Source organism: Gallus gallus, chromosome 3 (assembly GCF_016699485.2).
Source record: "Gallus gallus isolate bGalGal1 chromosome 3, bGalGal1.mat.broiler.GRCg7b, whole genome shotgun sequence".
In the NCBI taxonomy this organism is placed as follows: domain Eukaryota; kingdom Metazoa; phylum Chordata; class Aves; order Galliformes; family Phasianidae; genus Gallus; species Gallus gallus.
Genome location: NC_052534.1, coordinates 84,473,080 through 84,493,703, shown reverse-complemented (window position 1 = coordinate 84,493,703; position 20,624 = coordinate 84,473,080). Strand labels below are relative to the sequence as shown.

The following is a 20,624-nucleotide window of genomic DNA, read 5'->3' as shown; positions in this document are numbered from 1 at the left end:
GAATTGTTCCCCAATTAGAGCAAAATGAATTAAATCCATCATGTAGATTAATCTGCCTGAAAACTAGCTTAAGATTTAAAAAGAAAATTCATTTTTGCTAGGCCCAGCTAATTTAGGTACTCTGAATTGATCTCTACAACTCCATTAAAGGAAGTATTAACCTAATTTCTTCATTCTTAAGGAACGATATTAGTCAAGGATTGCTTGACTATTTCAGTCTATTGTAACTGTAGTTGAGGATAAAAAGGAGCAAGATTACTGAAGACTCTTGGATGTCCTACTTAACTAAAAAAAGAACTGCAAAGGAGCTAGAAAGATGGAGTAAGCTGTATGATAAAGGAAGGTTCAATTCTCTTTTGAATTTGTATTAAGGTGTTCAGAAAGAACCACAGGACTATGATTTTACTTTTTTTTTCCCATTTATTTAAGTGATATACTGGAATGAATATTTTCACTTATTCTACTAAAAGAAAAAAAAACTGTCTGGAATTATTACCAATAACTAAGAATGAAACAGTATTACTTTGTAACTATATATGTTTCAAATCTAGTAGTATGAAGATTTTTAAAACTCAGATAAAACATCTACACCCATACTGATACATATTTTCAAAATTAAAATCTGAAGACAAGATGCATTATGAATAGTATTTAGACCACAAATATCTACTTCTCTGCCTAATGATATTATCAATAAAGAATGAAATGCATAAATTATTTATATATATTACCAAGGAACAAGACATTGCTCTTCCACAGTGTTCAGCTGTTAGGCTGTTTCTTGGAACCATGGTGACTATCATCAACTCGTCTTTACCAAACTGACTTGATCAATGAGTTTAGAGGCACAGTTCATGAGATCTCTGGCCATGGATCATTCCCATGAGACAGAGAGCAGACAGACATTCTGGAGGCTGAGAGAGTGATAGCTTTGACAGGCCAGATCATGCCATCAAACCTCAGAACTAAAAAACAGCCTCTATCACTGTTCAGTTATTAGAACTTCAGGCCTTCATTGCTGAATTTGATTATCACATTTCAGGGAGCTAGGAACCACAAAATAAAGCACAGTATCTATAGCCATTTCATGAAATTAAATAATTTGCTAAAATAAATGAACCAGAATAAATATCCAGAACATGTTACTATTCTACTAGGATCTTAAAATATAAATTACATATAAAAGCAAAAAAATCAGATATATGAATAATGAAATAATGACAATTCCCTTTCTATGACTCACAGTATTAAAGGGTTTGAATGATAGTTATCAGTTTAGTAATTACGGTGTTTCACTTAATCCTAGATGTTATTAATTCAGATTTAGGAACTAAATTTCCCTTGTAAATATCCTATATCTGCTAAATGTATACTACCAGCACATGCAATACCTAATTACAGATAAATATTTAAGTTCACATAGTGATGAAACCTTATTCTTACCACAATGCATTAGTGCATAAATGCAAGGAAAACACAAGGAGTATTAAAAATGTATATTTCTAATAGTTTGTTTTTTCTTTCATTTTCCTGATTGATATGATAAATTTAATGTTAGCATTAGGACAATCTACTTACAACGCTAATAATCAATATCTTTAATCCTAAATGTACAACAGTATACTGAGGTACCAAGAAAAAGTGATTTATCTTTCACAGGATTTTGTGAATTATTAATTTACAGTGAGGACAACATGAACTAAACCACCATCCCATTGCATCTCCCACTATGTCCTTATCTACACAGCCTAGAACATAAATTAGTTTAAACTTTCCTTAATTTGTTACACTCAATTTTGAAATAATAACTAAAACAAACAAAAAAAAAAAAAGCAAAAAGAAAATAGTAGTACCGCCTGCAAAGTTACTGTATCACTTATTGAGGTTTTAGTTGCCCTCATCATAATTCTTGCACAAACTCACAGAATAAAGAATATGGATCCTCTAAGAATGAAAAAATATGAAGTTCACAATTCTCAGCTTCTTTAGTTTGAAACTAATAAACAAACTAACAGACTGCTGATGAAATTGTCTTAGGTCATCATTATTAACACTCAGAATATCAAACAAGCATTTAAATACAAGTTACTATCAAAGCTTTTAGTTTTGTCTGGGATAAACTGCAGCAGGTGTACATGGGAAATCATTTTCCACACACTGCACAGGAAATTAAAGTATTCTTCAAAGACAGCCTTTCCACTAGCTAAGATGAATAGAATTTCAATCTGAATTCTGAACAAGATATAATCTGGATTGTATAGGAGTATTTCAGTCTTGATGTCTGTAATGGTATCATAGAATGGAATGTACACAATAATAGCAGGGTGGAAAAGACTTCAGCTACAGCAAATAAGAACAAGCCCAAACACAGCAGCCACAGCAATGAAGGAAGAGAGCTACTTACCCTCAAAAGGCCTCAAGTAAGCATGGACCTCCAGCAACAAATACCCTCACCTCCACTGCCAACCCTTAATTGAGGTCTGGGAAGAAGTGGATCCCACCTCCACCCCTTCCAGTCACTCAGCTGCATTTCATGCACCTGAGTTTCCCTGGGTTAGCCCTGCCTTTCTACCAGGTGCTCAATCACTGGTTCAGGCCATGACATAGCATTTCCACAAAGTCAAAAAGATATGAAGAGCTGAAAAGTATAGCATTAGAAATAAACATGCAGTTCTCCTAAAAACTCAGCTAAAATGAACTCTCAGAAAGTAATCAAGACCCAACCAACAATACTCAAAAGCAGATTTTAACTTATTCAAGTAAAAGACTGTATATAGGAAAAGAAAAAAAAATATTCTCCAGATTCTCCTTGGAAAAAAAAAAAAAAAAATGATCACAATATTAGTTTTTGCTAACAAATGCCTTAGGATTAGTTCCTGAATTCAAATGCTCTTATTGCAAGAAGGCAGATATCTTGTCACTTGTTTCAAATGCAGAATTGCATTGCAGGACCGAAAGTGTCTTGTGAGGCTCTAAAGAGGCTATGATAAATTTAACAGCCTACAAATATCTGTTTTGGTCCTCAGGCTGCTTTTATTTAGTTGGTGATTTTATTCAACCACATACCTGTGTTAGAAATCAAGGCAGAAACACTTCTTGGCTCAGAGGAAAAAGGTCAATGATGCATTGAAATTAATTTGCATTGGCATCTGAGCTTTGATTTTCTTTTATTAGAATAACACTGTTCTAATGTTAGATTTTAGATGGATAAAAAGTTTATGTATTACTCAGATCCTCATCATGAACTCAGAAAAGTAATCTTTTACATAACTGTGCTGTTCTCCCAATCATTCATGGAAGAGTTTCATCTGCCAGAGTAGATTTCAACTCTGAAGGAAGCATGCAGACTGTAATTGGCAGAGCAAAACAGAAACTGGTTCAATGCTTCCTACTGAGAGCACTTCATTTCTCCCAGTAGGCTTTGGCAAAACTCAGCAGAGCTCAGAAACAAAACAAAACAAAACCCTTAGAACATCTGACAAAGAAAAAATTTAGTGAAGTCTCTCAAACTTCTATACTTAGAAACTGATTGATGGCTACTGACCCCCAAATCAGCTACAGCTTTTAAGTAAAATCACCTTTCTAAAAAGAGACAGAATTATTTTGGATTTCTAGGATTATTAGAGCAAGATATTTATAAACCATCTGATTGGATAAGGCAAAAAAGATTTTGTAAACAACAATACCAATACCTGTTTTGTGTAGGTACAGCTTTTCCTGTGGTTCAGCAATTTTTGAAGATCCTTTGGGTTAAAAAAAAAAAAAAAGTGCTCTGTTCTCAGGAACCTGAGAAGAAAATGGCTGTGTCTCCCAGAGTTTCTGAAACCTGCCCCTTCTTTATTTGTTTGTTTGTTTCCAAATCTCCTGGCTCTATTCATGCTTGACTAAACTTGCTTACTGGGGTTCTTACTCAAAACCTACATTGAAACATCTTCCTCAAAAGCTTCTACTCAGCTACAGTCAGGCAAAGCTTAAAATTCCATGTAGATATCCTTTTCCATAAGGGTAGGACGGGGAACATATATTGCTCTTCTCTGCTGCTCAGCCACACTTATTTTAACACATTATGTAAAACACAACAAAAAGTAAGCAAATGAATGAAATCAATACCATCTGTCAGAAGTATCAATGAGACAGATTTCATAGAGAGAGAGTTATAAGATGAATTGCTCAAGCTGAGAACTATGTCAGAAGTTCTAAAATGATACTAGAAGATATATCATCCATCTTCTCATAAGAATGATTGAAATAAATTTGTTTAATCAGAGCCAAACATGCAAAAGGTTCATCACTTCAGCACCAAGGAAAGAGATTCTGATTTTCCAAATTTTTCAGGTCTTCAATATTAAGAAGACTAAAGACAATCCATTAGTTACAATAAACTCAGAATACTATATTAACTATTATATAAATAAAATTGGAAAATGAATTCAACTCACTGTGCATAAAACAGTTTCTGAATATTTTCAGAACTTTGCATTAACATTCCAAAAGCTATAAAGTATTTCTAATTCATAGCAATTTCTTTTCTGAAGGAATATGCCTATACTGAAAACAAACAAACAAACAACAACAACAACAAAAACAACAAAACAGCCATTTCAGTTTAGAAAATGCTTAGATGTTACGTTATTATATTTGTTTTCCCTGGAAATATTAAATGAAAAAGGAATTAGTTTCAGATACATTGACTAACTCATTAGGGAATTCAACTCCCATAAATGAGATTTACAATCCATTTGTTTTTTTCTCACTTTTGGGTACTGTAAGATTTTCATCACTCTCAATTTTCCTTGTGTGAAAGCATTCTTTTTTAAAAACAGTATTTGTTTAAAATATTTCATCTCTTGACTTCTGTAACAGATTGTAATATGTGAGGTATGCTTGGATGTTACAATATCAGTTTTTGACATTTGAAATTACTTTTATTTGATGTATGATTAAATTTACAATTTTACATCTTCTAATAGTATTACTATTAATTTTCTGTCTGTAAAATTCAATTGTCATGTATTGCTGTAACTTCTTAGGGGCTTTAATCAGAATTAATCATCAGTGGCTTTTTAATCTGTACATATGAACAATGTTTTTCATCTGTTCTCTAGAAAAAGCACTAATTTTACCAGCTACGTTTTGTAAACTAAATTGGTATTTCAGTATTACACAAATAATGAAAATATTTTTCTAAAATCTATAGAAGTACAAAAACATACCATTTTAATCTAGAAGTTGCCTTGCATTTTATTAATCATTCCTTCTGTAAATCTCGTGATTATGTAATGATCCCCCCAAAATTCTAAAAAGCAGACAATACTAGTTGTAAGAAATGTTTTCATATGAGCATGGCTTATCTGAATGGCTTATCTTGAGCATATCTTTCAATATGATTTTTCATGTTGTTTTGTCTTATTGAAACCATGCTACAGATTTCACTAAAATCTTTAAAATAACTCTAAAATATTAACTTCAGCCAGCAAAATACACGTGATAATTGTAATACATTGTACGGGTCTATAGTGATTTTTCATTCTTTGTTAGTTTATTTTATCCTAGCTTACTGTATCAATTTCCTGTGTTACTGTAACTATTTATCATTATACATTAATTGTAAGAAATATTGTTCCTAAAGCTAATCACATAACAAGATTTTATGTTGTTTGTGTAAACACAAGTCAAACTCCCATATACCTTCAAAAACACAATCTGCAGATTAGAAAGTTTTGTTAAGAAAGTTTCATAGCAAGGTCAGAAAGACCTTTCTCTAGAAATTAATTAGAAATTCATTTATCTGTAAGGCTTCATTCTCCCCTCCTAAGTTTTATTTTTTCATATTTTTCCATTTGACACATTTTACTTCCCAAAAATCTTAGTATTCTCACCATGTAGAGTTTGAAAAACCTTCTCACTTCCTTGCTATGCCTTTCTCATTTCTTCTATATGTAACTGTCATAGTCTTTCTGATTTCACCCTCCCCCCCCCCCCCCTTTTTTTCTCTGAGCTGTACGTTTGCTAGATATTTTGAGCTGTAAATATTCCTAAACGCTGCCTTTTGAATAACAGAATTGTAGAATGGCTTGGGTTGGAAAAGATCATAAAGATCATCTAGTTCCAGCCCCCTGCCATGGAACAGGGTTGCCAACCACTAGACCAGGCTGTGCAGGGCCCCACCCAACCTGGCCTTGAACGCATCCCAGGATGGGGCATTCACAACCATTCTGGACAGCCTGTACCAGTGCCACACTACTCTCAGAGTAAAAAATTTCTTCTTAATTTCTAACCTAGCTCTTCTCAATTTTAATTTAAAGCCATTCCCCCTTGTCCTATCACTATCTGTCTGTATAAATAAATGTTCTCCCTCCTTCATATAACCTCCTCTCAAGAATTGGAAGGCCGCAACAAGGTCTCCCCAGAGCCTCCTCCAAGCTAAACAAGCCCATCTCCCTCAACCTTTCTCTATAGGAGAGGTGCTCCAATCCTGTGACAATCCTTGTGGCCCTCCTCTGGATCCGCTCCAATAGCTCCACCTCCCTCTTGAGCTGGCGGTGCCAGGCCTGGATGCAACACTCCAGATGAGACCTCATAGTGGCAGAGTAGAGGGGGACAATCACCTCCCTCTCCTTGCTGTGATCACTCCTCTTGTGATGCAGAGCTTACTACCTGTGGAACACGTAAACTAAACTACACAACTTCTGATAAGTAGTTGTATTTATATTAGCATATGCTGCACCTGAGAAGTCTTAAACTGTGAATAATAATTTTAGATTGAATGTTTCATACATAAATAACCATGTAACCTTTTCATTTGGGCTGTAGGTTAGATGTAGTATTAAATCTTCAGTCGGGTATATCATTGTAACTTGTTTTGTAAGAATAGAGGACTGTTTAATATTTCTGGCAATTCATATTTTTAGAATAAAAAAGTTTACATTTTTGACTTTTCCTGTTATTAAAATGCTGTGTTATTTTCCTAAATATATATAAGCAAATTTATAAATAATATAATTTTATAAATCTATAACATTGATATGCATTATATATGTAATATTAATATAGGGAACATGTTCCTCAGTCCTCCTGGGAAAAAGTAGAAATTTATTTCTCTCTTACAAATGCATGGATCAATTTTAGATTTGTAATTGGCATTCAATGGAACACATACAAGTGGGAACACGAAAAAAAAGGAAGATAACTGAATGAAAATGTGCTGCTAGCAAACCATCATATTCAAAACTTTTAATATGGTAATAATTTCTCATAAAGTAGTTCGGCTTAACATCTGTTCAGTTAATTGACAGTAATCATTCTCACCATGATATTACCCTGTAACTCAGAGATTGCCTTTACCAGTGAAATCGCCAAACAGTAAGGTATGACCTATTTTTAAAGTCTTGTTTCCTTGTAGGATGGAACAGACAATGCATAAGCACAATAACATTATCTACATAAAGGTATTTGCTACTCTTTAGAATTTTCTGCATTTCAGCAGAAATACCAAGAGTTAGTAGTTTGGCAAACATTTCTTCAGGAAAAGGTATACACCATGTACTTTCCTGTATACAACATGTATTTTCCTGTTTGCTTCATTTTGTATGTTTGCTGCGTTTGCTCTGTGACACTGTCAAAGTAAGCATGAAGATTTGCAGCATAGTTGGTTGTTTTGGTTTTTTTTTTTTTTTTTTCATGTGGAGAGCAGAAAGCTGGGAAAATAAATACTAAGCATGTAGAATGTGAATAGGAAGAAAAATGTCTTTGAACTTTGAAAATAATCATTCTCAGCCTTAAATTAAAGCCATTGCTTCAATAATAAAACTTAATGTTTGTTAGCTAGGCCAACAAAGAAATAAATACTACATATACTAAAAATAAATGAATGCATGCACAGAGTAAGATAAAACTAAGCGTAGAAAAAATAAAGCTATCCAGTCTGCTGACATTTTGTAGTGTGTGGTATTTCAGATTTTTTTAGAACTGCATTTATTGGCCAGGTGACCCATTAATAGATCTGTTGTCAGCATGTACAGTGACAGTGTCCAGAGCACATAGCTGAAATAAAGTGGAATAAGATTTATGTTCAGTTTCAAAAGTGGCCACTATGGCTTTTAACAGAATGAACTACTCCTGTGGTAGAAAACATTATCTTGAAGAGAGAAGTCACTTTCCCATCAGCATTTGAAGGAGTGCTAATGATGTAGGAGATCACTTTAAAAGACGAGTATACGGATGTAAGTTATAGGCCTTAGGAAAATGAGATTTGATCAGTCAAGCATTTCAGGTGAAGATCATGAGAACAGTTAATGAACTTGAAAAAAGGTGTTAGCTCTCCTGAGACAGTCTCTTAGTGACTGGGAGGTAATGGTACATATTTGCAGAAGCAATTTAGGTAGGACATACTAAAAGAAGAATTGAAGAAAGTAATTATCAGAAATGTCAGTACATATTGCTTTATTATAAATGCAAAAATCTATTACCTACATAATAATAAAAAAGGTTGTTTTCTAGTCTAAAAATACTACATAAATCGCCTTTTTCCATCCAAGAAAACAATCATCATAGGAGGTTAATTATTTCTGCTAATATAACACTGCTTTCAAAGCAGAGATTTCAGGAGCAATACTGAGTTCTCAGCAATGCAATCTCATTGAGGTTGGGATATTAGGAAGAAGTTTTCCACACACAGGGTGGTGACACATTGGAACAGGTTGCCCAAGGAGGTTGTGGATGCCCCATCCGTGGAAGCATTCAAGGCCAGGCTGGATGTGGCTCTGGGAAGCCTGGTCTAGTGGTTGGTGACCCTGCACATAGCAGGGGGGTTGAAACTCAATGATCATTGTGGTCCTTTTCAACCCTGGCCATTCTATGATTCTGTGATTATGAAGACTTCTGTAACAGTAAAAAAAGTTAAAGAGATTAAGATTTAAACCTGTTTATAAGAATCCTGCTACTCAAATTCTTATTTTTAAAAATAAAAAAAAAATAAGAACCATAATTGATATTATGCCAGTTGCTCAACTAAACTATATCATGTGATACCCAATGTTTTAGTCAATTTAAAGCATTATTTGTGTTGAGCAGAAAATATTACAGCTGTGAGATCACTAGACAAAAAATAAAATAAAATTTACTGGACAAAAAATTCTAGGGATTTCAGACAACAAGAAAAATAGAAAGTTTTCAAAAACATTACCACAGGTAATAGCTAGCACTCTGATTCACCATCATTTCAGTTTTGTATTAGGGTATGGAGCCTTTCATATCAATTATCCTTTATCTCCAAATTTTGTATTACATATTCAGAAAGGATAAAGCTTTGCATTTGCATAACAAGAGTTTCTAATTGTCTTGTTTCATATAAAATGTTCATAAGCCACAAATATTGTGATCTGACAAAATTGGATGCAATGTCCAAAACTTAAATCAAATTTGATTTACATATTATTACACTGCACCACTTCCAGAGCAGTTTTGGAAAGAGGAATTTTTATCTGGAATCATTTTTACTTTTTAATAATACATTTCAATGTCACTAGTTAGACAAGAACCACGCTTCACAAGTAGGGAAGATCTTCATTAGGAATTCACCTGAGAGTACTTCAACATATTTTCACATTCCCTCGATAAGTTTAGGTTATTTCAGATCTAAAATAAATCTGTTCTTGTTGGCTGTGTTTATGGAGTTAAATTGAATAAAGTTCTTAAAAAGTAACATTTTATTGTTCTTCATCAACAAGCTTCCTTACTTCAGTGACTGTGCAACTAATGAAAGTATAGAGACTAATGGTGAAAACAGGAGTGCAAGATCTGTCAGCTGTAAAGACAAACTGCTCTTTAGCTTTTCCGCATACCAAAGGAAAAAAAAAAATGTAAGTCACATAGCATGCACATAACCTGTTGCATTTGATCCAGTCACCAGTCATAACTTCAGCAAAATATATTTAGCTTGGGAAATCTTGTATCCAGTTCTGATGCACATGACATAACCATAATCTAAGAATAATAATTATCTGAATGTTTTAAAATAATTTCTGTTGAACATGCAAAGAAGAAAAGAGGTTTGCAAGAAGAACCGAACCAGGCCAAAACCAATCTGTGCTAATTAAAAATGCTGTATGAAAATTAAAAAAATAATCTTGATTTTAGCAGTGACAGTTCAAATTTGAAAGGGGAATAGATTTTCAGCAATTTCAATTACTTTGTCACCAATTACTTATAGTAATCAAAGAATATGGAAAGGTTGACATGTTAAACATAACTAATAGATGGCAGCACTGCAATCTTTTCAGTTTATTGCTAAAATGTCAACCTTCAAATCAGCATAACTGCTGTAAAACAAAATACAGCACTTCACAGAGAAAGCCTCATGTCTTTGAAATAGCGTCTTAGCTCTGAAACAAAATGACTACATTAGACAAACGAGAGCAAAGCATCACTACCCACATGGCTACCTCAGAGAATTTAAGTGGCAAACTGTTGCAAAAGCAAAGCTAAAACCTGAAGATGACTTCAAGAATTTACTTGCCAAAGCAATGATGAGGTAAGGAGAAGGGCAACTGTGTGCAGATGCTGAAGACATTCTTTAAGTCTTAAATGGAAAGAAAAATGGCAAAGGCCAGGCAGCACAGCAACCATCAACCCTATCCAAGTCTTGCTCAAAGGGAATCTGAGAAATTTGATAATTTTTACTATGTTATCAATAACTTGGGATTCTTGATTTCCTGCTCATTTAGTCAAATCCTCATTTCTTTTCCTATTATGCTGATCTGGGAGGCTCCAATAGCACTGGATGTTTTGGCACAGTTATATCTGGTGCTGAAAATACTATTTTTCTATTCCTAAATTTCTCACTTCTATAGGATACTAGAATACCTGATATAAGCTTAGTTTTCTCTAAAATGAGAAGCTTCAGCATCTTCAAAACATTACGCATTCTGTTCATATGTATCTTCATGAATACATATAACTAGGATTTCTTTTATTTGCACTTTCAATGTGCAAAGCATCTTCTTTTGCATTTTTAAGATGACCTCTGGCATCTACATTCCAATGACAAAGAGGAAGAAATGAAGGGGAAAATTACCAAATAATAATAATAATAAAAAATTAAGAAGAAACACAAGCCTACGAGATTGAATGCCTATAAGCCTACAGCACCAAATGAATGTGTCTTTAAATGGCCTGAAACACAATCAGGGTAGGGGTCTTACATACAAGCTGTGTTATGAAGTGCAGTACATAAAAAGCCCTGCAAGGGAAGGTACTGGGTGAATGTGAAAGGAGCTGACAGATGGGCAGTCGGGTGGAAATCCTAGAACTCAAGATGGGAACTCCTTACACATGGATGAACAAAAACTATGCTTTGAAGAAAAAGTAATTAAACAATTATCCAAAAAATTTTAGATGTGTTTCTCCAAAATATTGCTAGAAAAACTTATCTTGTTAAATAAATATTGGAAGATGTAAGGGAAATGTAAGCATCTTTTTTTTTCCTGCATCATTTACCTGCTCTGTCCACAGAGAAATAGGAAACAATATATATTCTAACAGGAATAGTAACATGGATTTTCCAATACATATCTATATTACTTCTAATTTCCTTGTTAGCTTGAAAACCACATTATTTAAAATAAAATTTACTTTTTGATAAGCTATTGATACTTTCTGATAATATTTGTTATGAATAATGAGGAACTTCTAGTTATTCTTGAACACTTCAAACAGATTTGATGCAATTCTTGGAAACTGACAAATCCCTATATTGTTTTCATAGAATCATAGAATGGCCTGGGTTGAAAAGGACCACAATGATCATCAAGTTTCAACCCCCCTGCTATGTATAGGGTTGCCAACCACTGGACCAGGTGCCCAGAGCCACATCCAGCCTGGCCTTGAATGCCTCCATGGATGGGGCATCCACAACCTCCTTGGGCAACCTGTTCCAGTGTGCCACCACCCTCTGAGTGAAAAACTTCCTCCTAATATCTAACCTAAACCTCCCCTGTCTCAGTTTAAGACCATTCTCCCTTGTCCTATCACTATCCACTCTCATAAACAGCCCTTCCCCTTCCTGTTTATATGCTCCGTTCAAGTACTGGAAGGCCTCAATGAGGTCTCCCCAGAGCCTTCTCTTCTCCAAGCTAAACAAGTCCAGTTCCCTCAACCTTTCCTCATAGGAGAGGTGCACCAGCCCTCTGATCATCTTAGTGGCCCTCCTCTGGACCTGCTCCAAGAACTCCATGTCCTTCCTGTACTGGGGGTCCCAGGCCTGGACACAGTACTCCAGACAGGGCCTTACAAGAGCTGAGTAGAGGGGCACAATCACCTCCCTCTCCCTGCTGGCCACCCCTTCTTAATGCAGCCCAGAACAGCGTTGGCTTTCCGGGCTGCAAGCGCACACTGCTGGCTCATGTCCAGCTTCTCATCTACCAGGACCCCCAAGTCCTTCTCCGCAGGGCTGCTCTCAAGGAGATCTTTCCCCAGTTTGTATAAATGCTCTTGCTCTGACCCAAGTGCAGCACCCTGCACTTGGCCTTATTGAACTTCATTAGGTTCTCAGGGGCCCACTTCTCCAGCCTGTCCAGGTCCCTGGATGGCTTCCCTTCCTTCCAGTGTATCGACTGCACTGCTCAGCTTGGTGTCATACACAAACTTGCTGAGGATGCACTCGATGCCATTGTCTATGTCACTGATGAAGATGTTGAAGAGCACCAGTCTCAAGATTGAGGGACACCGCTTGTGACCAACCTCCACCCTGACACAGAACCATTAAGCACAACCCTTTGGCTGTGTCCAGACAGCCAATTCCTAATCCATCCAACAGTCCATCCTCAAAATCCACACCTCTCCAGTTTAGAGAGAAGGATGTGGTGAGGGACCATGTCAAAGGCTTTGCAGAAGTCCAGCTAGATAACATCCATCGCCCTTCCCCTGTCCACCGAAGCCACCACTCCATCATAGAAGGCCACCAGATTGGTCAGGCAAGATCTGTCCTTGGTGAAGCCATGCTGGCTGTCTCAAATCACCTCTTTGTCTTGTATGTGCCTTAGCATAGCTTCTAGAAGGATCTGCTCCATGATCTTCTCAGGCACAGAGGTGAGGCTCACTGGTCTGTAGTTCCTCTGGTCTTCCTTTCTCCCTTTCTTTCTTTCTGCCTGGGAAGATCATGGAACAGATCCTCCTGGATGACATGCTCGATCATATGAGGAATGAGCGTGTGATCCGAGACAGCCAGCACAGCTTCACCAGGGGGAGGTCATGCTTAACCAATCTTGTGGCCTTCTATGATGGAGTTACGGCATTGGTGGATGAGGGGAAGATGCCCGATGTCATTTACCTGAACTTGACCAAGGCCTTTGACATGGTCCCCCACCACATCCTTATCTCCAAATTGGAGGGATGTGGATTTGATGTCATTTATCAGTGACATCGACAATGGAATTGAGTGCACCCTCAGCAAGTTCGATGATGACACCAAGCTGAGTGGTGCGCTTGACACAGAGGAAGGAAGGGATGCCATTCAGAGGGACCTGGACAGACTTGAAAGGTGGGCCCGGGTGAACCTAATGAGGTCCAGCACAGCAAAGTGTAGGGTTTTGCACTTGGGCCAGAGGAATCCCAGGCATCTATACAGACTGGAAGGAGCAGTCCTTGAGAGCAGCTCTGCACAGAAGGACCTGGGGGTACTGATGGATGACAAACTTAACATGAGCCAGCAGTGTGCTCTTGCAACTCGGAAAGCAAATGGTATCCTGGGCTCCATCATGAGAGGGGTGGCCAGAAGGGACAGGGAGGTGATTGTCCCTCTCTACTCTGCTCTTGTTAGGCCCCATCTGGAGTACTGTGTCCAGGTATGGAGCCCCCAGTACAAGAAAGACAGAGAGCTGCTGGAGAGGGTCCAGAGGAGGACCACGAAGATGATCAGGGGGCTGGAGCACCTCCCCTACGAAGACAGGCTGAGGGAGTTGGGCTTATTCAGCCTGAAGAAGAGAAGGCTGCAGGGTGACCTCATTGCAGCCTTTCAGTACCTGAAGGGAGCCTATAAACAGGAAGGGAGTAAACTCTTTGAAAGGGTAGATAACAGCAGGACAAGGGGGAACGGTTTTAAGTTGAAAGAGGGAAGATTTAGGTTGGATGTTAGGGGGAAAGTTCTTTACCAGGAGAGTGGTGAGGTGCTGGAACGGGCTGCCCAGAGAGGTTGTGGATGCCCCGTTCCTGGAGGTGTTCAAGGCCAGGTTGGATGGGGCCTGGGCAACCTGGTCTAGTAAATGGGGAGGTTGGTGGCCCTGCCTGGCAGAGGGGTTGGAGATTCATGATCCTTGAGGTCCCTTCCAACTCAGGCCATTCTGTGATTCTGTGTGATTCTTAAAAATGGGAATAATGTTTCCCTTTTTCCAGTCACCAGGGACTTTACCAGACAGCCATGATTTTTCAAATATAATGGAGAGCAGCTTGGCAACCACATCAGCCATCTATGTTTAACAAATGATTTGACATGAAAACATCATGTGTACAGACATAGCACATACTGTCATTGTGAGATTTTATTTTAAAACAATTTTAACTCTCATGGATCTGTTTGACTGTTTTTCTTGTCTGTCTTTGACATAAAACTTCAGCACCATCAGAACACCTTATCTAGATTACGAAGTATTGATTACATATCTTAATTTGCATATACTAAATTCTTGCCAAAGATAAGAGTAATAAGTCATGATCAGGTAGTCCTACATCGCACTTTCTATATGGTTTATGGATGACATTGCAAGAGGACCTGCTGAAACCTCTTGAGGTGGCATCTACTTTGTCGTATGTCCTCAATAACTTTCTGCAGGTGCAACCTGTAAGACATCTCAGCACTTGAAGACCTATACAAGAGCAGGGGAAATAAGGAAGAAAGAAGCAGCAGCAGCAATTATGTTTTCATCTTGCTCCTGGGCCATTCTCAGAGGGATGGGGTGTGGTAATATAGAGAAGAATAGACACCATGAAATGGTGGTGGAGATGTTTCTAGAGTGAAGCTGAGCTGGGGAAAGGGGAGAGAAATGTATTCTCCTAAGTGTTTGGTCACTGACCTTTTTTTGTTTACCAAATCAGGATCAGTAATTAAATGTTCTGGTTAAATTATCTGACAATTAATCAAAATTCTCAAAGTCTTTTTTGAATGTGACAGTAAGTAGTAAGAGATTTCTCCCTCTTTATTTCGACCCATAAGTTCCCTCATTTTTCTTCCTTTTTTCCCCCCCACCACTGAACTGAGACTTATCCTTTTGTTGCATGGGTGTTTGACTGCTAATCAGTCTGAAATCACTACAAGTGTAAACAAACAAACAAACAAACAAACAAACAAAAAACCCAAGAATTTTCACTACTGTTTCCCTGTTTGTACTGTAGATATAAATACTTGTTTTAGAGTCATACCTTTTTTCACAGAAAGTGGAAGATAATTGAGTTTACACTGAAAAAAGATGTTGATAATCTTATTTCAGATAATTAGATATCAAGAGTGTTTATGTATATATCAAAGGCAGAAGAGAATATTCTTACTGTACTCTCCATAATCCTAACAACTCCTGAGAAAATTTTCAGTCTGAAATTCTGAATGTCTTTTGAGCAGAGAATGATGGTCAGAATAGGTTGCATGATGATTTTTGAAATGTAAGTGCCCTTCAATCACAATGAAATCTAGGTTATTCAGTCAAAATTCATCATTACCTTAGGAGAAAACATGTTTTAAGAATGCTTGAAAACCTATGTTATATAAACATACATGCATATGGTATTTCTATTTTATTCTATCTAACAAATTTCTAGCTTTGTCATTCCATATTTCCTGTGGAACATAGTAAGGTACATTAAATGATATTGATTACACTGTATTTTGAACTAAAATATTGATTTTAATATTTACAGTTTACACATTTTCTTAATTGTTTGTTCAGTGATTTATACTTATCATAGAAATGCAAATTGCACTTTTTTCAACCAGAAACTTTACTAATAAATCTCATGCGTTTGAATGTTAGGTTCATTTTTCTTGCTACTACTAGGCAGCTGCGGATACTGTATTTACTTGTATTTTTTTCCCCCTATTTATTTATTTCAGAGGAAGAGTGCTAATTTATTCTTTTGCAGTTTGATGGTAATGGGAACAAATATTTTTATAGAACTATTCCCAAAGCTAATAGTGAAAATTTCTGTCACAACTTTTCCACACACATAGCTAGAATGGATGAAATATTTGATATTTAGTGTGTTAATAGTACTCACTTTAACAAAGATTGTGATTGAAAAAGGATTTGATTAGATAATAATAACACAGGGGAACAAAACTTCATGTAAACTCATTAGGCACTGACTGAGATTCCCTTTAGCACCTACTAAAGAAACCCAGCTGCTTCTGTACCTTTAAATAGACATTTTCCTTGCTCAGTCTGGCAGATAGAGCAGCTGCTCACAGATGACAACTTCCCTAGGAATAACATGATTAAGGAAAGACATATGACCCAATATAACAAAAACCTATGACCAACCAAGTCCATAAAGGTGGGTGTGAAATTGTCTCTGTTCAACTCTATTAAAGTTATCATTAAGGTAACAATGTAAAGCAAAAATACTATTTCTTGTACCTTTCTGGATCCCATATATCATTGGAAAATATATATCTGTTTATGCAATGGATTTATATTCATTCAAGTATCTGGAAAAGTAAACTCTCAATCTTCTGGATTTGTGTGGAAAGCCTACACTACATCCTCTTGCTGGTGTTGTTTAAAACAAAATGCCATTTAGCGTGTTAACACCATTAAACTTCCTACAAACAGTGGCAATGCAAATTTAATAGTGCAACTTTGAATAAGAATGTATGCTTTTATCAGCAAAAAAATATTTTAAATATGGCTTAAATGCTATACTTACAGAGTAGACATGAACTGTACTCAACTGTATCTGCTTTGAAGCATACTGTATAATTGAAAGTTAATTTATTTATTTGCCTCCATGAGACACAGCTATTGAATTGAACATTTTCCCACAGAAACATTCCAGATATTTTATGGATTCTGACCCTGACTTTTCAGAATTGCAGATCGCGTTAACTGATGAATGTGATCAACAAGCAAGTACTAGAAAGTTATACTTGAGTGCAATGTTTGTTGAACACTATCCATTTCAGCTTTATGGTTTGGTGAGGTTTAGAAAACAATGTAATGGCAGCTAGATATTTTTACTCTGTGTTTGCTAGAGATGTTGGATGAACAAGTCCACTAGATTCGCAGTTCATCCTCTTATTCCATAGTCCACTTTAAAGGTTTGATAAACTGGATTACAGCCCTAGTTCTAAGGCTTCTGATATCAGTCTTTTTGTTTTGACAAAACAAATTACTCACAGCTGATAACTGAGGTATGACTCTTACTTTTCACATTAACATGCTATAAACTGGTTCTTGATAAAATTATCATGGGAATAAGAGCTATGGCTTACATTACCTTAAATTCTTCTTGACAGCAAAGTGCTCTGGCTTTTGTGTGGGCAATGGACTGGATATGATATTGAATATCTGAATACTAAGAATGCCAATCTACTTATTTAAATCGTGGCATAAGCAAAGATGATATCAATCTCAAGACAAAACAGAGGTGGACCATAAATAACTCGATTTTAGAACACCACACTGATTATATGATTACTCTTTTCATTTAATAATATGAAGGTGAGCTAACTGCATTATAACAAAAGTTTGGTTAGTTCTTACCTTGTATCTTGCTGCAACCAACTGTAAATACTCAGGAAAAAAAGACTAGAAATAGGTAGATATGCAGCCCAACTCCTAAAGACATGCAGCCAGGGAGCAGCCTAAGCCAAAAGTGATAAAATTCATTTTTATAGCTTTCAGTGGATTTCTTGATTCATGGAAGTTTACCATTTTTACAAGTACTTCTCTAAAAAGATCAGCAAAGTTGGATATACATTTATTTTCATTAGTACTCCACTTTTTTTTTTTTTTAAACTTAAATATAACCATTTCTTTTGTAAACATCTCAGTAAAATGTCAGAAGGCAGTGTATTAGTACATAAATAATACATGAAGATTTTCTTCACTTCACAACCATTTCACACCATTATAAACAGCTGTGAAGATAGATAAAGCAATGGTAGTAAAGAATGAAAGGCATGAACACATTCAGAATCCCCAAACCTGTTAGGTCACCAGTTCCAGTTATAAAACCCAGAAGCCTGAGCTTAAAATAGATCCTAAGATAAAAAATGACAATTTTGTTTTCTTCTGTAGCATCCACAGGCTTCCTACATTGCATTTCAAGCACTTCATTCTAAACAGTGAAGGTTGTAAGTTTCTGTTTTGAATAAGAAATTAATTCTCAATCTAAGCCTAAAAGTTAGATGCACAACAGATGAAATGAAAGAGTGAATATTAGCTTATTAATACAAAATACCAATAAAAGGTCTGCATTTGAAACTATCATCTACCCTACCTAAGCATTAGCTGATGTGCCCTTGTTCAGATGATGGCTGATAAACAAAACATCACCAATTTATATTTCAACAGACATTGCATATTCCAATGTTCTGTTCCTGACATTGCACAGCAACAAGCACTTGGGAAAAGAATGTAGGAAACAGAGAAAGTTTGAGTAAATTGCATTTAGTGGTGCTATTCAGTACCCATTAGAGTAGTGGTTTCTGACTGACCTATCATCAGACAAACCTCTTTTTCTCCATCCAGAAATATACTATGGCAATGTATCTCACAAATTAAGTTTTAATGCATTATGTTAAAATAATACATTATTTTGTTTTTCTTAACTATGGCTGTTGTTAACTGTAAAATGTAGTAGCTAACAGTTTTCCATTCTTCAGAGATTTAAAAATCTTTTTGTTCCTTCATTGAAATTATAAGTAGGGATTATATCATGCCTTCAGTAACAACATTTTGCTCTACAAGCTACATATTTTAAGAACTTAATCAGGAAAATAAAGGCATACCTTTAGTTTCCACCTCAGCTATGCAGGATACAAATCCTATCTCTTCAGTTTTAAAGGAGAATACCCTGGTAATTACGCTGCAGAGTTGTTAAGTATATGTATAGTTAAATCATTTTGGTTCAAAATCAATTATGTAACATCCTCTGCATTTTAGACTTGACTGACTTCACTTCGAGATTATCTGGGAACAGTTCAAAATGGCTTAACTATTTAATCAGTGTCACATGCCATTACTGGGAATAATTTTCTGCTGACAAAATTGTGACAGAAAGCATGAAAGAAATCTGTATATTTTTCTGCCTCTGGTCTTCATATCCTGTATGAAATCCTTCCATAGAGTACCTATAAGAGTGCCTTTATCTTGATCACTGGAGTATGCTTAGTTTTCCAAAGCATTATGATGAACTGGAGAAGGGAAAAAATATTTTCAGACTTGTTTAATCTATTTCACCCATAGATCTTAATATTTCACTACATAAAGGATCATTTTCCCCCATTTATTACTCTTAGAAGCTCATAGTTGTATTCTTGGAGGATGAAAGAACTCTGTGACATGCAGTATCCAATTCTAGTTAGTAATTTATTTCAGCAGGATATTACTAGCACCTGAAATCCAAAGGATAGCCCAGCCTTTAAGGTAAGTCCTGCACTAAAATGAAGATGAGGCTTATGATTATACAAGATTACTTACATAGTATAATTACTTTCCAAATTCTTGTATTTACTCAGAGAATTATTGTGGGACAGCTACCATTCATGATGTGTCTTATTCTATTCATTGAAATGGTGAAAGTAATGATACCAGTTTGCACTCAACAAAGACAGAACAAGATATTCAACAAACTAAATCACAATTCAAGCCAAGAATGAAATATAAACATAGTATTCAGAAAGAGTGGTTTTGGTTTCTGGAAATAAACTTAGATTTATGTGCAGCAGAGAAACACCAAAGATGTTAACCCAAAAAGCATCTGCTAGGAGATTTTTAATGTTCCTATTCTATGCATTTATATCAGAGTAAGTTTTTACTTTTAACCTCAAAAACGCAGTGAAAGTAGTCTGCTCAGCACTGCAGATGTACAAACAAGGTCAAAATAGCTACAGAGCAATTATACAAGTTATCATCCAGGATATTCTGACAGAGGACATTAGAAAATCTGAGATTTACTGTGAATAAAACTTGAACAAACTTTCTCTCCATCTTTAAAAGATGGAGCTTCAATTATTTACAACACTTTCTGTTTCTTCCCTGATGCGCAGTCACTGGGATCATGTTTCTCACTTAATGTTTGCATGGAAGCTACATTCTACTTTTCGATTACATGGTCTGCTTTCTTCAAGAAAAAAATAAATTCTGTATATACTGAATAAAAAAAAAAAAAAGTGGTCTCTATAGACAAGAATGTGTAAAATCTGTTCTTAGAGGGAGCTTTCTTACCTCCCTCTGAATTATATTACATTGGTAGATGTAGTACCAAAATTATACCTTTTCTCTTCTTATGAATAACGTGTACCTTACACTTTCTGATAGTAAGACAACAGAATGGGCACTTGGTATGGAAGTTTTGAGAAAAAAATAAATCCAATAAAACCAATATTTATAATTATTATCAATATATCTCAAGATAAT

General features: G+C 35.9%; 1 protein-coding gene across 4 annotated transcripts in view; it reads right to left on the bottom strand.

Moving 5' to 3' along the window:
* LOC121110182 (protein eyes shut homolog) overlaps positions 1-20,624 on the bottom strand; it is a 133,755-nt gene that overhangs the window by 63,396 nt on the left and 49,735 nt on the right. For 2 of the 4 annotated variants that reach the window (XR_006938839.1, XM_040698536.2), the window contains exon 1: positions 2,405-2,464. The exons of the other annotated variants lie outside the window; for them this stretch is intronic. The gene's annotated coding sequence lies outside the window, so the exon portion shown is untranslated. Of the gene's footprint in view, positions 1-2,404; positions 2,465-20,624 lie in introns of those variants that run through there. 4 annotated transcript variants of the gene reach the window in all.